The 6,062-nt window shown below is 39.6% G+C and overlaps 1 pseudogene; it reads right to left on the bottom strand.

Annotated features, from left to right (window-relative positions):
* Positions 1 to 447: 447 nt before the first annotated feature.
* Positions 448 to 5,862, bottom strand: LOC121811022 (annotated as a pseudogene).
* Between the last annotated feature and the right edge of the window lie 200 nt (positions 5,863 to 6,062).

Genomic DNA, 6,062 nt, shown 5'->3' with positions numbered 1-6,062 from the left:
TATCTTTTACCAGACCACTAAGCTAACAAGGAACGAGAAGAAAAGCCCACAACATGACCACACGACCCAAAGCATCCAAAAGATTTTTTTTAATTAAACCACATCATATTACATACTCCCTCCGTCCCAAGTAAATCTTTTAATTAAAACCACATCATATTACATACTCCCTCCGTCCCAAGTTATTTGAGCCGTATTTCTTTTTGAGTTGTCCTAAGTTACTTAAATCATTTCTCTTTTTTGCTTAAAACAAAACATCTAATCACACATACTTTATTCTTTCTTTTACTTTATTATCTTCTTTCTATTACTTTATTCTCTCCTCTACTTTATTTCACTCACTAAACACAACTTTCTTAAATCCCGTGCTGAAAGAAACGCCTCAAGTAACATGGGACGGAGGGAGTATTCCGCAATCCTCCCGTTGCTGAGGATAAAAGCCCAGTATATCTTTATTAGCCTCATTCATAAGAACTCATAAACATAATTTCAATAATGTACAGTTGGAGGTATTTATATATAAACGTGGTTATCAAACTACAAGAGAAGGAAAAGCAGCATCTAAAACCAAAAACACAGCACATTCAAATTCCTTTTCCTTTCATGTTAGAGCAAGTGCTGCTCTGGCCAGCCGGTGACACGGCAACATCAACAAATTTAAGTCTGGGAACCTGCTCTATTCAAACCTCCACCACTTGCTTGTACTAATAAGTCTGCCAGTTTTGGGATCATGTCTTTGAACGACGGCCGATCTTCCGAGTTGCTGCAGAAAGTTCAACAGTAATCATCAATTTTTTATATTTGGCATGTTGATAGCCACATGTTACAGCTTGATTACCTTGTCCAACATTCCGATATGATGGATGCTATTTGGGGATCGATACTACTTGGAATATCTAGTCTGCTATTCATGAAGCCCACAACTCCAACGACCTTTATAAGCATAAACAAGAAATATTTGATGGGAAAGAAACAGAATGGCATGCCATGAAAATACATCATTCTCGCAAGTGGTAGGGGTTGCTTAGAGCTAAGTTACCTGCAGTGCATTCAGGTCGCTCCATGGAATCCGTTCGGTCATGAGTTCCCACAGGACAACACCAAAGCTATAGACATCCGGACCTGTTAAAAAAGGTCAAAATCATATTATTCAAAGAAATAAGTCCCCTTTTATGCTAAGATCCCCTAGTATGATATAATGCCTACAATTTGCTTATTTGGTCGTGTACGGTTTACTAGTATTTGCGGCTGCGGATCCTCTTATCCAATATTTCATTTACTAGAGTGTGTTCGGCTGAGCTTATAAACTCCATAAAACTCTAGAAATTTGTCTGCCAAATAAGTTCATTAACAACTTATAAGATCTAAAGCATAAACTCCAATAACTAATAAGGTACCTGACCAATAAGTTCATCAACCTCGTTCCATTTCTCATGATTTAGCAAGCAACAATCATCTGGGAAAAATAGCACTACTATGTTTAGTTTTTGCCATCCTATACCCTTCCCATTTCATTATTCATGGTTCTCTTTTTCTCTCTAACACAATTCTCCCTCTAATAATAAGCTCAAATTATCCGACCAATTTAACAACTTATAAGCTCTTGAAATATATTATAAGATGTTAGAGCGTAATGTTTGATTCATGTCACCCTCTTAAACCCCACCCTTTATGTCCGACTCAATTAATACCAGAGATTAAGTATATTCAAATACAAAAATTACAAATCATTAGTTGTCATGGATTACTTTTCTGTTGAAAGTTCATTCCGGAGGACTTCAGGGGCGATCTACTGAGGCTGCAGTAATTCATGAAACTCATATCAGATAGTGCGAAGAAAAGACTCAAGCAAGATAGAGAAATGTGGCATAAGAGGGGGCACAGGCAATGATCTTAACTGTGCCTCTTCCAGATCTTGCTGTTAAGAAAGTTGAATGTTTCAGCTTTGATAAGCCGAAGTCGCCAACCTGGAAAGAAGTACTTTTGATTTTTCTAAATACTTGGATGCAGTAAAATGATGTGATCCAGTGAAATATTCCTACAAAATACCTTGACGTTCCAGCTTTTGTCAACTAGAAGGTTTGAAGATTTCAGGTCTCTATGCACTATTGGTGGATTTCTGTGATGCAAATAGTTCATCCCTCTAGCCTGTACACATGATCAAAGAGAGTGAATAACTTCAACCAGCTATGCACATGGCTGTCCCACAAACACAGAGAAGTTGATGGTAAATCATCGACTTGAGAACATACATACCACGTCAAGAGCAATCCTTAGACGACGCCTGATGTCCAGCGATTGGTTGCTCCTATGTAATGTTTTAAAGAGACTCCCCCTGATCATATTCATTAGACTTGTGCAGCTATAAATGCTGCATAGTTGACAGGGAACAACTCAAAAGCAAATTGCACTGTTAGATCGACTTACCTGGTCATGTATTCGGTGGCAATGGCAATTTTTTCCTCCGTGCACGATGCTCCCATGAACAGCAATACATTTGGATGTCTCAATCTTCTCATAATATCAATCTAAACAACATGGTGAACTTCAAAGTCAGTATTGCATGAGTTACTTGAAACAACTACATCATGATGTATAATGTAGATACACCTCTTTTTTGTAGTAGAGCAATGTCTCATCATACTGACTACCAGTGTAAACCTTGACTGCAACGTCCTGAAAAGTATAAAGAAAATAGAATAATAAGTTTCAGAGACGAGAAAGCTCTCTGCTGTTCGAGTAATTAGGCTACTAATGTATACGGCTACATACCGATCCATTCCAGATTCCACGATACAAAACTGCAAAAGAACCTGAAAGGAGACACTGTTCATCAAAATCAATAATACACTAATCAAGAAATCAGACATGCATCACTCCAATTCTGGCCTGCTGAATGTATCTCAATGTTGCATTGAACACATAGCTTCTAACACAATTTCCTTAAACTTTACCTTTCCCAATTTCCTCTTTCAGCTGTAGATCCTCCCATTGAATCGCAGAACTACCGACCAGAGGGAGATCATTTTCACCTTTGCTCGACGAGCTTCCATGTCCACTGCCATAACTCTCTGCCGAACCTGGATTCTTTTGAGGATCCAATTGCTCATGATCAACATCTTCCGTATTTAGTAACTTTGTATTTGGAGGGTTGGCCACGAACTTGTTTCCATCAGTTTGGAAGCTTGTTCCAGGAAACTGATCGGCATGTCTTTGAACTTCAAAATATTCATGATATGCACCTGAAAACGCTTCTCCCGAGGGCCTCTCATTTATCAAAGAATGGATTCCTATGCATATTTGTTTCTTTTTTATTTGCAACATCAGAAGTTTCTTTCATGGCATCCACTGCATTATTGCCGGTATCAAGACTAGAAGCACTTTGCATCGAATATATTGGTGAACATGTCCCATTTGCAGCTTCTTTCCTCCCAGAGTTATCTTCAAAACCATTTTGTTGTATTCTCTCGTCCACGACTCCTTCCAAGTTGCTGCTTGCTCCTATCTGAAACTTCTCTAAGATTTTTACTGCCTGCAGTTTACAGTAGACGAACTGATTGGAAATTTACAATACAGTTCACATGCAACCACTGAGCAAGCTTCCAAGTAAATGTTACATGAGATCAAATAAACCAGATTATTTTTATATAAAATCCATTCACAAAATCAATTAAAGCACGAGTTACCAGAAGGCCTAAAATTGAGCTAAGCCGATACTGCTCTTAAAGAATGCAACAGAAACAAACTCTTGCTATAACTGAATGATATAATGGCAGTTATAAGGCAAAGGGGAGAAGCTAATTGTTAGTATGCCTTGAATTTGTTTCCTAATTGGGATAGGATTATGCTTCCTAATTGGGATAAGATTATGTTTCCTAATTAGAATAAGATCTCATGTGTGCCTATTTATATGTGAGTAGACCACATAATTCTGTGACCGTGATCTTAGATCTGTAACTGCAGTCATAATACAATTTGTTATCCGTTCTTGCCCGTGGATGTAGCCAATTGGCGAACCACGTAAATTATGTGTCTCCTTACGTTCTTTTGTTTGTCGATTACACAATTGCCCTATTCTGTCACAACACTAATGTTGCCAATGGACAAGGTTGGACAGTAAGGAAACTTTAGGAACAATGGAGGATAGAGTATACAATTTTTGAAGGCTGAGAAAGTTCAGATGCTGTGTTTTCCATTTCAAAGCATGAGCCGTCATTTCTACTCCTCCCTATGGGTAAGCCGAAAGCACCCTTAGTAATCTGCAAATAGTTCTCAGTTTACATTCCCTATTAATAAATCAATACCACCTGCTTAACTAATACTCACAGGGGCTCTTGGTGGTCTATCTGCTCTTGTGTCTTGACTTTCTGCTTCAGCTTCCTCGGCATCTCTTGCACTTCTATATGTATCAGAGGAGGAGGGAACATTCCCTCGTGTCCGAGATAAAACTTTTGAGGCCTGACCAATTATCAGAAAAGTCTAATGTATGCGAAAAGGAGGACAAAACATGAGGCGGAAAGACACATAGGGACATAATGTAAGCGCCAAATTCGAAACAGAAGATGCAAGGTGGGGCACTCCTGCTATTTGTGGTCGTTGATGCCACGAGATGTTCTTCAAATTTATTCTAGGAAATTAGATTGTTCATTAGCACTATCTTGACGTGTTCTCATATTTCCTGAGTTTGTCTTATTAAACACAGCAGTATCACTTGATACAGTAACTATTCCGGTAATCTCACCCTCATACAGTGGGCTCAGTGTAACTAGCGCGATGAAACTTTGACCAGATCGCTTCCTGAGAGGGAGTTGCCCTGACCATGATTCTCCAATTCTCATTCTCTCCATGATTGCTAGAACTAAATTATGATGCTCTTCATCAAAAAGTAGTTCAACTGCTCCCTGTCCTATTACTTCAGAGTCTTTATACCCAAACAATTTTTCGGCAGCGCAATTCCTGCAACATGAGATTTTCCCCCTTATTCTATGTAGCAAATGCCTGTACTCTTTATTAGCATAAGGATGTTGGAGGTTCAAAGATTCAATAGGTAGAAGAATGAGCAACTACTATCCAATATTATCCAACCTATTCCAGTTTTAGAGGATTTTGATTGTGATAGCTGAACATGTTCCATTTACTCAAATTTCAACGAATCCAAACAACAGTAATATGAAGCTTTCCTACCATGACAGCACACATAAATAGTGATATTAAACCATATTAACTGTTCTTCTATATACTTCACACCAAAATCAATGCTGGAGAGTTCTCACTTAAAAAAAAATCAACTGCCAGATGTTCATACTCACAATATTAAGGCAAAAAACATTCTGCACAGCATTAAATCATCTTTATTTCCCACGATAACATCCCCAACCAGATTTGACGTAATTCAAACCAACTTGATCTTGCAACAACCAATTAGCCGTATTAAACAAACTACCACCAACAAATCAAATCAAACAATCAACTTCAACATATATTCATTTGAAAATTGTAATCGGATTGAATCAAGTTGCGAGGTTAAAAAGCTGTACCAATAAATGATCTCGTCGGAGCCAACTCTGCTGACGTGGAGCGCATGACCCATGTACTCCAGCACTCTCCTGTACGGGCTCTCAGCGAAGTAGGCCCCCGGCATGTCTCCCCATCCAGGATACCGCCTCGAGCCGCCGGAATCTGGCGGCGATTCCCTCTCTGCTTTCTCGTGCACGACAACTTGGAACTGCTCCTTGAGCTTCTCGTGGCTGGCCTCCAGGCTCTCGAATCGATCCAATAGAGCCCTGAGGTATCTGTCCGATGACTTTGCTCCGCCGTCCACGGCGGTGTTGGGTGGTGGTGCACATGTGGTGATCGCCTCAAGGTTTTGTAGGACAAAACTATTCAGTAATATTTTATTTTGAAAATATAAAAAAGAAAGTGTCATTTCTAATTTAAAATTTTGCTTACGTCGTGGGGCAAACCGGTTTCCGCCACGTGGTTTCTAACCGCCTTACACTGCAACGGCGTCACTATGGCACGGACGCCCGACCGCCGCGCCGCACCCCCTTCTCGCACAGCCG

Source organism: Salvia splendens, chromosome 7 (genome assembly GCF_004379255.2).
Source record: "Salvia splendens isolate huo1 chromosome 7, SspV2, whole genome shotgun sequence".
Taxonomy (NCBI): Eukaryota; Viridiplantae; Streptophyta; class Magnoliopsida; order Lamiales; family Lamiaceae; genus Salvia; species Salvia splendens.
The sequence above is the reverse complement of the archived record's forward strand: the minus strand, read 5'-3'. Positions and strand labels throughout refer to the sequence as shown.